The following is a 13499-nucleotide window of genomic DNA, read 5'->3' as shown; positions in this document are numbered from 1 at the left end:
CTTTTTCTTTCCTCTTTTTGTGGCTACTAAGTTATGATAGTGAAACAGAGTGTGAAAGCTTTCTTTGAAAGTGTGTTAAATGCTTGTGAATTGATAGCACAGATAGTTATTTGCGTTATAACCTTATTTTCTCAGTTTATTTCAATTCTGTGCAGAGAAATAGTGCATTTAAAGGGCAGTGTAGTGCGGGGTCTTTGGTGCCAAGTGAAAGCCCGATTAGATTACGTTAATAGTAATTCCTATTGGGCATTAAGTGGTTTAGTTTGCTTAAAAACCAGTAAGAAATCTTGAATGCTTTATATTTTTGTGAGGAAACTAATGCACGGAAAGATTTTTGTGAGGAATTACGTTACATAAGAAAACCGACGTTTTTCTACCAATTTGATTTTATTCGAATACCAGAATAGCTCAGACTGAAGCCATACTACCTAAAGAGAGAGAGGTTAACACATTGAAGGTAAATCAGTATTTGAATCAATTAAATGTGAGTGAAATTTCTAACTTATTTCCAAGTAGTCGCTGTGGCTTGTTTAAATTTGTTTGTCCGGTTGTCTGACTTGTGATCCACTCCAGGTCGTATTGCTAATGCAATTCCAACGTCTTTTCACCCTTGCGTTAATTCCCAGATTTTTCTGCAATTTTGATCTCTCGCGGAGTGCTAAGTAGTAAGGGGGGACAAACATCACCTTTTTTGGTCAAATCACTATAATTCCAATATTTCCAGATTAAATTGGTTTCTTTTTCAGTTTACAGTTCATATTGGTTAAATACTGAGTTTTCAGAGTATTTTTATGGTAAAAAACCAGACTGCAAATTATTTTCCTCTAGCCTTCTCATTCCACGTTTATCGAAAAGTTTAATGAGTGATATGAATATATTATTGACTGAGAGTTGACTGAAATGTTGATTAAGATATATATATATATATATATATATATATATATATATATATATATATATATATATATATATATAATTGAGAATTGAGGTTTTCAACATTTTTATTCTACTGTTCTAGATTTGAGACTGAGAGTTTAAATGAAAGTAAAGTTATTTAATTGCAGATTAAAAGATTTTATATATACTTATTTGCTTGAAATTAAATTATCTCATTAACTTGGATCTTGTTAGTCTACGCAAAAAAAAATTTTTTTTGAAGCGCGCTAGTAAATTGTTAAATGTTCACTTTACTTTATGAAGTCAGATTTGAAGTGACGTTGATAGAATTATTATTGAGAATAATCTTTGAAATTAAGAGGAAATTAAATTATATATATTTCTAGTAATATTTGCTTATGAAATAGAATCTTCTTTTGAGGAATAAAATTGAAATTATCATTCTATTTAGAATTCAAGAAGATTAAAGAATTTATTGCATATTAGAATCATTCAGATATTTCGTTATTTTTTTATATTAATATTTTTTCTTGTTATATTATTTCGTTAGTGTATCTACATTATTCTAACGCAATAGTGTAAATACACCACCCTAGTTTTGTTTAATAAAATTGTTATAAAAAATTGAATTTCTTTTGTGGTTATTTATTTGATGTATTATATTTATTTCCTATATACGTTTGATTTTTCTGTGGTTTTTGGAAATATTGAAAAAATAATTAAATTCTTCACTGACGAATTATACGATGGATAACTAAATCTTCCGGCCCAAGTCCCATCGACTACGTGTTATCGGATTGCATTCGGACTGACGATTATTAATATTATTATTATTATTATTATTATTATTATTATTATTACTTTAAATGGTAATAGTTGTCGGACTATAAGCTTTCTGTGGATACTAGGTGGAAGGGGCGTTACAATATTAGCTCTACTTTTCGTTTTACAGGTATGTCTAATAATGACGCTTTAAAAAATATATATTTGCTTCGTTTGGGGTAAAATGTTACACTGATCCGGCAACTCTGGAGAAACTATATGAATGCTTGGTTTCATTGTGTTCCTTATCTCAGTAGTGTTCTGCTATTGTTAGAAAACACAGATTTAGTGCAGTTATCAGCGTTTTGGGTGTGACGTTTGTGTTGTGCAGGACATAAAAGTACAACTACAAGTTCGCAAAAATACTGGTATTTCGAATGTATATTTTTAAATAGTTGTCGGAACTATTTCAAGTGACATTTTGAGGATTTCAATAAACAAAAATGCCGCGAAATTGTGTAAACAGTGCGGATAGCTTCTGCTACGTGTGTGGGGAAGTGACATTTTCCTCACAAAAGCAGACTATAACACCACTAATAAGAAAAGCCTATCAATATTACTTTGGTTGTAAAATTGAAGACCAAGATAAATCTTGGGCACCCCACATTGTGTGTAACACTTGTGCCAGCAATCTAAGAAATTGGATTAATGGGAAGGGGCGCTCAATGCCTTTTGCAGTGCCCATGATTTGGAGGGAGCCAAGCGACCACATCAGAGACTTTTTATTGTATGGTTCCTTCCGTCAAGAAGGGAATTTCCACGAAGAAGCGGGCCTTGATCTATCCTAACATTCCTTCTGCAATGCACCCTGTTCCACATGGTGAAGGACTACCTGTTCGTGACCCACCTAAAGAATACGATCTTTTTTCTGACGATGATCAAGAAGTTGAAGCTCCTGAATCAAGTACTTCGAAGGACCCTACGTTTGTTGTAGAAGAACCTCCATGTGAACCAAGGAACTAAGTGATCTAATCAGAGACTTGGACCTCTCGAAAAGCAAAGCCGAAATTTTAGCGTCACGCTTAAAGCAATGGAATTTTGTTGCAGGAAAAATTAAATATTTCAGTGTATCGGAATAGGGAGAAGATGTTCACTTCATTTTTTACTATGGAAGACACACTTTTGGCATGTACAGATGTAAATGGTCTCATGAGGGCACTTAAAATTAATTACGAACCTACAGAGTGGAGGCTCTTTATAGATTCGCCCAAGGTGAGTTTAAAGGCAGTGCTTTTACATATTGGAAATGAAATTCCTTCAATTCCTGTAGGTTACGCAGTTCATATGAAGGAATCTTATGAAAACTTGAAACGTTTACTTCAAGCCATTACATATTACGATTTTCAGTGGATCATTTGTGGTGACCTTAAAGTAATAGCACTGTTGCTAGGTATGCAGTTAGGGTATACAAAGTATTGTTGCTTTATATGTGAATGGAACGGTAGATAACGTGGATCTCATAACCGCAAAAGTGATTGGAGTACCAGAGAAACTCTTCAGCCGGGAGTGAAAAATGTGCAGCATGAACCACTGGTAGTTCGTAACCGAATTTTGCTTCCCCCTCTACATATTAAATTAGGTCTTACGAAAAGTTTTGTTAAGAGCATGAACCAAGAGGATGAGGCCTATAAGTACCTATGGGGACAATTCCCTCGATTAAGTGATGCCAAAGTTAAAGAGGGTGTTTTCATAGGGCCACAGATTAGGCAATTATTCAAAGATCACAAGTTCGACGAAATTCTCCAAGGTGAGGAGAAAGCTGCGTGGGAAAGCTTGAAGAGTGTTTGTTCACAGTTCTTGGGAAGACACCGAGCAACAAATTACAAACAACTGGTAGAAAAGTTGTTATTGTGCTACGAAAATCTTGGTTGCAATATGTCTCTGAAACTCCACTTTCTTCATTCACATCTAGACTTCTTTCCCGAAGATTGTGGAGCAGTAAGTGATGAACATGGTGAGCGTTTCCATCAAGATATTGCAGTCATGGAGAAGAGATATGAGTGAAAGTGGAGTTCTAACATATTGGCCGACTACTGTTGGACTATTGCAAGGGATGCTCCAGATGTAACCTACAAAAAGCAAGCCAAGCGAAGACGCTCAAAATAAAATAAACATAATCTTGTACAAGGGATCACTTGAAACTTTTGTCTACATTGCAGTGTAGTTCTTGCACAAAAAGGTATTTGTACATATTTTTCAAGTTTTGATGTTAATACTGATTTTTATTACGGAATTGTTAATGTTTAACTTGACCACGGTTACTTTATTTTCTGTATCGCTGTGAAACTGGTATTTGCGCAATTTTGAAATAGGAAGTACAAGGGTATAGAAAGCTATAGGTTAGGTACTTCTTAACTCCCCAGCTTATCACATCACAGTGAAATAGGTAAAAAAAAGTGAAATGTAGGTTTTTACAAGGATTTTGCTTCAATGTTCTATTGTATAAATATTAATACATTTGTATATATACAGCTACTGTTGTACAAGGGCGTATTTTTTCACAACCTGAGCTAAGAAAATTCTTCTATTATCATTTCCTTTCATATTATGCTTAAATGAATGTAAAAATCGCAATTTCAAAGAATTTACATACTTTCGATCAAAATTTGTTAAACAGTGTTATTGAACCCTCCTAAATTTGGTTGCTCTTTGATGTTTGTGATGGTTGATCGTTCTTAGTTTGCAACACTCAATGGTAAACGTATGATGATGATTTTGAATTTATCGTCCCTTTCAGCAGCAAGACTATATGAGACGGGTCCTACTGATTAACGTGGAATCCGAACCACATGAGATCTCGACGGGAATCGAACCCGAGTCCCCCACGCCAAAGGGGAGTACGCTAACCGCTTAGCCACGAAGGAGCTCATGGTAAGTATAGTGTTGTATGTTTTAGTTCGTGACAAGTGCGGTATTATATGTTTTAGTCTTGCATGTAGATTTGAAATATGTAATTAACTAACATATTACCATTAATATATATATTGCTGAGTATGTCAAACAATGACCTCTGTTGATATGTACATGGTACAAAATTTAGACATTTTTGTTCGTTTATTTTAAAAAAAATTACATGGGCGTTTCAAGATAAATTATCTACTTTTTAAATATATGTTAATGTGTGTGTATGCAAGTACATATAACTCTGAAACGGACAAAGTTATTTGATTCGAACTTGGTACACGTATAATATCCAATCTGGTGGAAAATGTGGCGTAAGACATCGCTACACACCGAGGGAGAAAAAAGTACAATGTAATTTGGAAGGAACGGAAGTAAATCTTATAATTTCTGTATCAAGCGGCTATCGTAGGAAACACCACGCAGCAAATGTAGGAAGTGTCTGTAGGGAATATACATACTCAGAGCTGTAGGGAAGATAATAGAATCGGAGGGCGCGGTGGCTCGGTGGTAGAGCGTTCACCTCCGGTGCTTTGGGTCCCTGATTCGATCCCAGCTCGCGCCGTGTGTACTTTGTGGTGGACAAACACCGTGCTCGTGGGTTTTCTCGGGGTTCTCCCGTTTCCTCACCTAGGAATGATAGTCTAGCAGGTGAGACGCATACGGAAGTCCTGTGGTTGGATACTGCTCTTCCGTATTGATTGTACTCCCGTGTGTAGGAAATATTCTCCATCAGCTGAGAAGCATATCAAAATCTTGAGGTTGCATACCGCACTTTCGTATGGAGCATACTGTCGCACGTACGTTTAGCATACATACTGAACGTATGTATCCAACATATACTTAAGGAAATAAGAAAATTTCCCACATACAATTTCCCATCTGAATATCTTCCGAATCAGTTTATTCGATTTACATACAGGTTTCTACATATAAGACGATGTTCTTAAACCTGTACACAAATCACGTCTTTTACGTTGCTTACTTCTCCACATTTCTTTTCTAAGGGTAAGCTGTCCATTCGGAAACGATAAATATACACCGTAACTTTGCATTATAGTTCTATAATCCATTAAATTCATCTGCCCAGCGTATTATTTAAAAAAAAGCAAAAACAAAAACAAAAACAAAAAAAACGAACTAAGAAATCCATTGTAAAATAAATATTAGTATACAATTTGTTTCAAGTAGAATAGAAATGTCAATAACAAATTGTAACAAATTGAGCAGTAGCAAATTGTATGTTACATCACATAACTACATGCACTATCTACTACAAGTACAGCAACACATATATTTAATATGTATACTGGAAAAGATCTAAAAAGTATAGACATATTTGGACATGACATATTAAACTGTATATCTAAATTAGGGAAAGTCAGCTGGTATTTTCTAAAGCACATACCACGATAAAAGATATGTGCAATTAAGCGTATTTAAAGTGCAAAAAAAAGAAGAAGAAGAAAGTTTTAATCATCAGAACTAAAATAGCATGGTTGTTACTACATAAAATTTGGCAGCCTTAATTGAAATAGAGGTTATGAATAATATTTTTTTCGAAGCTGCATAACAAAAGATACATAATTACAACATTGGGTATGATTTATTTACAACGATACCTTTCTTCAAGGTATAAAAAACAATGTAACAGAAATGTGCAAAACGAACATTAACCCTCTGTCTACAAAGTTAAACCAGTTACTTTTTTTACTGGGTGGGTGTAAAAATGCACTCTATATAGAAGCTTTTGATAGAAAAGTAAAAAATCAAATATTTAAATAGCAGACTGTTACTCAGATTCAGAACCGTGAGAGTAGATGCACACTTTATATTAACACACTAATACTTCCCACGTCCTAAATACAATATTATAGTGTGGTTTAACTATTCACACAGCGGCTATACTACTTACCGAAAATGAGCTGATGACAAACTGTGTTGTGTACATATTTAATTACAGTGCTCCTTTGAAACAATACCTTCGTATCTACGCTTCTGTCATTTTGCTCACTATCGGACAGCTGTTTACTAACAAGATTTTTTGTGTTTGTATACTTCATGTGATTGATTTTCAACTGTATTGTAGTGGTGTCTTTTCTATCTTGTGATTACTCTTCTCTTCTTATTATATATACATATGTTATGTAATATCTTGCAATACAAATGAATAAATAAAAAAACAGTGGAGCGTTCACCTCTGGTGCATAGAGTCCCCGCTTCTATCCCAGCTCGCACCAAGTATACTTTGTGGTGGACGAACATTATGTGCGTGAATTAGCTCGGGGTTATTCTCTTTCACCACACTTTCTTCACTTTACCATTTAATTCATTCTCATCATCACCGTTTCCTTTAAACAACAAAGCATAAGTTTGTGTCTACTTATTGATGCTTTTTTTTAGAGAAAGCAAAAGTTGGGACGGTTTTCTGTGACCAATGCTCTGAATATCACGCACATATGTGTCATGTCTTTCATGTTACTGAACTGTAAATATTTTATCTGTTTTCATTTTACTTCATATACTTAACAGAAAAGTGTCTGGCCATCAGCAGAAACTATGTCCTGACCGAATTATGAGATTATCCGTTTCAAATTAGCAGATTGAGATTATTCCATATTTGGTATTTTAAGTCTACTTGACACCTAAACTCGCGAATAGATAAAAAAGAAGCCATATCTTCCCAACCATTAATATCGGACTGAACTGCAAATATTCCTGCTGAGCGACCTTCAAATGTAGAACGTTCAGTTGCGTAACAGTTAGACTATCGCTCTCCGTTAATTCTCCAACACGCGGTATTTAATAAAGAAAAACTGTTCCCTTCATTCAAAACAAACAATTTAACTATTTACATTGGTGTTGTGTGATCTGTTCATAAGAAACTATACAATGTTGTATTTCACGATTTTTCAGACAGGTTTGTGTACTTACCGTTAGTCACAGAGTAAGACCGTAAGATAACGTTCAGACAAAACATTGATTTTTGAACTTTTTGTGATCTTCCTGTGAACTTCAGCATGGACGATTGTTTAAGCTTCTACTTATCGTACATCACACAAGAACAATAAATGAAGGGTAACCGTAAGAGACGGATAAATTTGTTTGAAATGATAGTTATGCAAAATTAGAAAAAAAATAATTATTTTAAAATGACGTAAAATTAAAAGGAACGCAAAATTAAAAAAAAGATCTAAAATGACACATTTTTTAATCAAATAAGGTAAAAATAAGAAAAATGATAATATACAATTCCGCAAAATACATTCCTTCAACCTTGAGGAGACTGTTTAAGATTTCTACGCTAGTTAACAAATTTACGTTGTACTAGTTATCAGTTGGCATGTTATCAAAATCCTGGCCCTGATGATGAATCAAATTGTAAAATAAAGATTTCATGAGAAAGTGGAAGAATCCCTAGAAAACCGACGCACATGGTGTTTGACTATCAGAAAGTACACTTAAAACGATATAGAATCGAACCAAGACCCATGCACCAGAGGTGAAATTTCCACCCTTGAGCCACTGCGCTTGCCTTAACAATTGTATGACTAAAATTCAAGTCTGGGTGTTCATATAATATACATTAAAATATAGGGTTACTGGTAATTCCTGAAATTTTAATCATATTAAAATATTGATGCATAAAGTGAAACGGTAGAAATTATGCAATAATTTAGTAGTCATAATCTTGCTTAGTTCTTATTACTTTTACGTAATTTAATTAATAGAAATATTATTTTCTACAAATACATATATTTACATGTAGTCCTATAATTCTTAAAATGCTTAAACGAGCTTTTTTTTTAAAAAAAAAACTAGCTTTCCACTTCAGTTTCATTTGATTTGATTCAATTTTTATTCTATATAGCGTCTGATACTATGTCCATTATTCAGTATGCTGGTTTGGTTTGCAAAACTTCATTTTGTTAAGATATTTTTCTAACAAAAGATATATCAGTCAATACTTCTTAATTATTGGAGCTAGAATGATGGTAGTTAATGGGAGGTAAATATTTAATGGTGCTTATCGTGTACCTATTAAATGGTCAAATGGTTCTACCCACATATTTTAACAGTTCATTTGGCAGCTAAACTTATTGACAATAAGAACATCAATCCAGTTTCAGTGATAAGTTGGATACATAATAATCAGTACAAAGGGTGTACCAGTATTGCTAGCTCTGATCATGAAATTTGCTTTAAAAATATGGAACAAGTAACTTTAAGAATGAAGCACATTATATACTGAGATTTACATAACTCGTAAACTCAAATTCTGAAGTTTCTAACGGTTTTCCATGATCATGAATGAATGATAACTCACATTAAGTTGAACAAAAAAGAAAAAGTGTCTTATTAAACATAAGTGTGGCACTGGCTAGGTTTAAGAAATGTGGACAAATAAACTAGGGCTCAGGAATCATGATCCTCTCTTAGACACGTAATATGCTTTGGCAAAGAAAAAAAAACAATGACAGCGCAAGGCATTTCCTCAAAATATGATAAGGGGTTCTTGAGAATTCTGTGGAGTTGTGAGTGAAAAATTAGTTTGCATGGGTTGAATAGCTGCTGTTTGTTGCAAGTTGCTATTTCAAATACTTCTCACACTTCAAATATTGTTAATTTTACACTTTTATTCCCGAAACTAATAAAATCCAGAAATCATCCCTTCTGTTGGAAAAGATGGCTATATATATATATAATTATTGATAGATAGAGACGGTGTTCTCCAATGGCGCCCACGGACAAGAGAGCACTATTACTCAGGTCAAAATACAGCGAAAATGCTATATAATGACATATCCTACGGGGCCTCCTTCAATCACTATGGGGAATCAGAATTTTAATTTTTATGACAACGTTCCGACTAACTTGGAATCATTACATTGCTCCTCGAATCCATCAAGCAATTACATCGATTGTACGCTAATAAGTAGCGTTACCGTCAACGTCTATCAACTTTAACTGCCATCTAGAAAGAATCGATGTAACTATTTGATGTTTTGGTAGATCTTCTCTATAGTGGGATAGCTTAGCGAAAAAATATTTTACTTCCGGATACCAGTCTGTTCTTTTCAGCGCAGTAAGTATAGGTCATAAGAAATCGAAAAAGACCTCGACACAGGTTTTGCCTGGTCTAGGGTGGTCGTGACTGCCATTTTCCAAAATGGCCGCCCTGTACCACGAAGTGTAGGTGTAAGTCAGGTGCAAGTATCTCAAATGAGCAAGGGTTTTTATCGCATGTTGACTAGGGTTTTTATCGCCTGTTGACTACTGCTTCAATTTCAATACCGGCGACAGCTGTGACGAGCCCGATTGTCTATCTATATCCCTTTTCAAATGTGCACATTGTTGTCTCCATTTTTGTATCAATCACACAATATTTTTTTAAGGTTTACAACACTTCCACTTAAAGAGAGGTCTCAGACAGTGTTATCCACTATTGATTTCAATGGACAGTGTGTATCGAAAGCCATATGTTACATGACCCCCTTTCCCGTATATTCTTCTTGCACTAATTCCAACATGGCGGCTTTTCGTATGTCCCCTATGATTCACATTACGCCTATTCAGTGGAGCTCTACATGCATTCGTCATATCCAACATTTGACCTCAATCTCTCTACTTGTTTCACAATTTAATGTCATTTTTAGACATTTTCTACGTTTTATCTTAGCACTTTGCCCTCATTTATCTCCTACTCTGTATGCGGTCTGCCACTAAACACCCTCTGTTTCTTTTGGTGCTGAATCCAGTGCTAGCAACCATTTTCAGGAATTGAATTCACAAAATCGGAATGGGCCCTTGTCAGTTTTTAAAAATTGATGTCATAAACTCTATTTTGGGTATGTTAAAGTTTAACAACATTATTTACAGAATTTCTTCCTTTTTAACTGCTATGTCGTGTTACTTTTTGAAACAAAAAGAAAAGAACTTGCAGATAACGTTTTAACATTCTCACACTCTAATTTTAGCACTCTTAATAAATGTTATAATTATATAGTTATAATGGAAAAATAAAAAGAAATATTTCAGTTTAACATTCCTCGATAATGCTCTTCAGGCTAAGGGAGACAGATGAATAGGTCAAGTGAATGATGATGGAAGGCTTGATGATATGAAAATATAGGAGAAAACGGAAGTACCCCGAGAAAACCCACGAACACGATGTTGTTCACCACAAATTTATTTGGCAAGGGATCGAACGAGGGACCCTAGGCACAAGATGTAATTGGTTTACAACTGAGCCACCGTAACCCCTTAGTTATAATGGAATTTTAGTATATTAATAACTTTTAAATAATATTTTTTCCGCCAAATATACCATACTTTCAGGATAGTTATTGTTAACTTTTTACTGCAACATTTTTGTCAAACGTCAATCTAGCAGCTCTACAAACAATTCTTTAGAACTAAAAAAAAAAAAAAAAAAAAAAAAAAAAATGGGTTCACCGATTTTCACTTCTTCTTTCCTATCAAATGACCGATTTCCTTTGATTACTGATTTTTTCGGGATTTTTTCTTCAAAATGCAGTTATTAAATGTTTTTGTCTTTCATGATACAATTGAGAAAGAAAGGCCGAAGGTTATAGTGGGAAACCTGTTATCTTTACACTAAAATTGAACTATTTTTAAAAAGCCCAATACTTTTCAGGCAAACAAGGGGCGACAAAATTTTGTTCTTAAAAAAAAAGCTTTTCTTTCAGTCCTTGCATTCTAATGCTAAGTGAGAAGCTTGCAGTATGTAGCAACATGACAGAGAGTGAAACGTTTGCTTCGTTCACTGGAAATACAAACACAACTAAAGGTAGAGTTTATTCATACAAATTGAAGTACATTCTCATACTTTGACCTTTAGGTCGAAACATATGCTTTTACTTCATGCTCATGCTTTGAAGCATTTGCTTCTATTTTATTCATATGGGCCAATGTTGTCCGCACCAAAGGCGTGTATGCTAACCATTGTAAAAATCCTATGGATGTGGATTATTATTTTAAAAATAGCTTGTATTAAAATGAAGTCTGCTAACACAGTAATAGTTAAGCGGGGTAGTACTATTTTTGCTTTAAAAGAATCTAGCGATAGAATGTTAGTATTTAATTTAAATTTTAGAGATAGCGTTGTGTATATATCTAGAAAAATACATTCACAAACGTTTACAGGCAAAACATTTAATATTAACCTGAACTCACGAGAGCAGAAAAATATGATAATCAAACGAGCCAACTTCATTATTTCATGTTAATTTAAGAAAACTTAAAGTTCATAGTAAGACGTAGAACAAAAGTCAATATTTTCTTAACAATTATTCAATGACAAACCATTATTAATCCTAGAAAACCTGAGAGTGGCTCTTTGGATCCACAAGGCAGTTTTTGTTAAAATAAAAATAAACCCAATAAAGTGTTATTAGCCAGTTTCGTTTCAGTTATTTGTTAGTTACAGTTACTTAGACAATTTGTCATAGCAATGTAAAAATAAAAATACAAATAAAAGTAGTTTATAACTAGCTTACAAAATAGTGGATCTGAAGACTCCTCATTTTGGGACTATCTAAAACCATTTCATGTGAAGAACAAAGGGCCTGTGACACATCCATAAGGTGTCTGGGCCACAACAGCCGATTTTGATGAAACTTGGCAGACTAATAGGGCACCTTGCAAACCTAATGTAACTAGCAGGAATTAGTCGAAAAAGCTGTAGTTTCTGAGATATAGGCGATTCATTAAATATGACATTTGTCGTGATATCTCAGGAACGGTTCAACCGAGATCAAGCAAACTTTGCAAGCCGTGGTAGATACATGACAGCTTTAAAACGAAATTAAAACGAATTATCTGAACCTGCGCAGAACTGCGCATAATGCGCAAATAATTGTGCGCATGCGCATATCTTGAAAACGTGAAGACCGCGATATATTTTTATCTTACTTAGTTTGAACTGCATGACGAGTATAACATAATGTAAGAAAAAAACTAGACTCAAAGGCGAGCATTTTCAAGCAACTGAGGTGAGAAGATGTTAGGGGTGGTCTGCCCTCGGATACCCCTTCTAGTTACGGCACTCTGTCTGGCTTCTCAGTCATACATTTCAATTACACCTCTGTAAAAGTCATATAGTTATCGTTAATAGTCGCAATATTCGGGTCGTAGTGATATCAAGTACTGTAAGTCATTAATGTTACACAACAGTAACACAGTATTAAGACAGAGCGTAAGGATAAACTATGAGGCCTGTAGTCGCGATCTATTGGAACTAGTGGTAGGCACAAAAAACTTTTATTTCGGTTTTTAGAAAACCGAAACCGGGTTTTGAAGTTTAAAAAAAAAACGATTTTTCACCGAAACCGGTTTTCACCGAAATCGGTTCAGTTTTTACCGATACCGGTTATTCGTTTTCTCAAAAGCAGATTCAGTTTTTCACCGGATCCGGTTTCGGTTTTCTTCAAACCCGGTTCCGTTTTTTTTTTTTAATTGGTTCTATAGCTGACCAGAATAGTGGTCCGTTGTTCTGCGGAAATCTATTCCGTTCCTACGGAAATAGTTTAATTTTTTCCAAAAGTTTTCACAGAAACCAGTTTTGGTGGAGAACCGAACCGGTTTTTGGAGAAAACCGAAACCGGTTTCGATGAAAAAAAACGGACCTGTTTTGAAGAAACGAACCCGATATCGGTGGAAAAACGAACCGGTTTTGGAGAAAACTAAACTTATTTCTTTGGAAAACAACCGGTTTTGAAGAAAATGAAACCGGATTAAGTGAAAACCGAACCGTTTTTTTGAGAAAACAGAAATTTCGGTTTTTCGGATTATGGTTTTTCTAGAAACCGGTTTCCGATTTTTATAAAAAACAGTTTTGCCCTTCCCTAATTGGAACC

Source organism: Thermobia domestica, chromosome 6 (assembly GCF_964235325.1).
Source record: "Thermobia domestica chromosome 6, izTheDome1.hap1.1, whole genome shotgun sequence".
NCBI lineage: Eukaryota > Metazoa > Arthropoda > Insecta > Zygentoma > Lepismatidae > Thermobia > Thermobia domestica.
Note: the sequence above shows the minus strand (reverse complement) of the source record.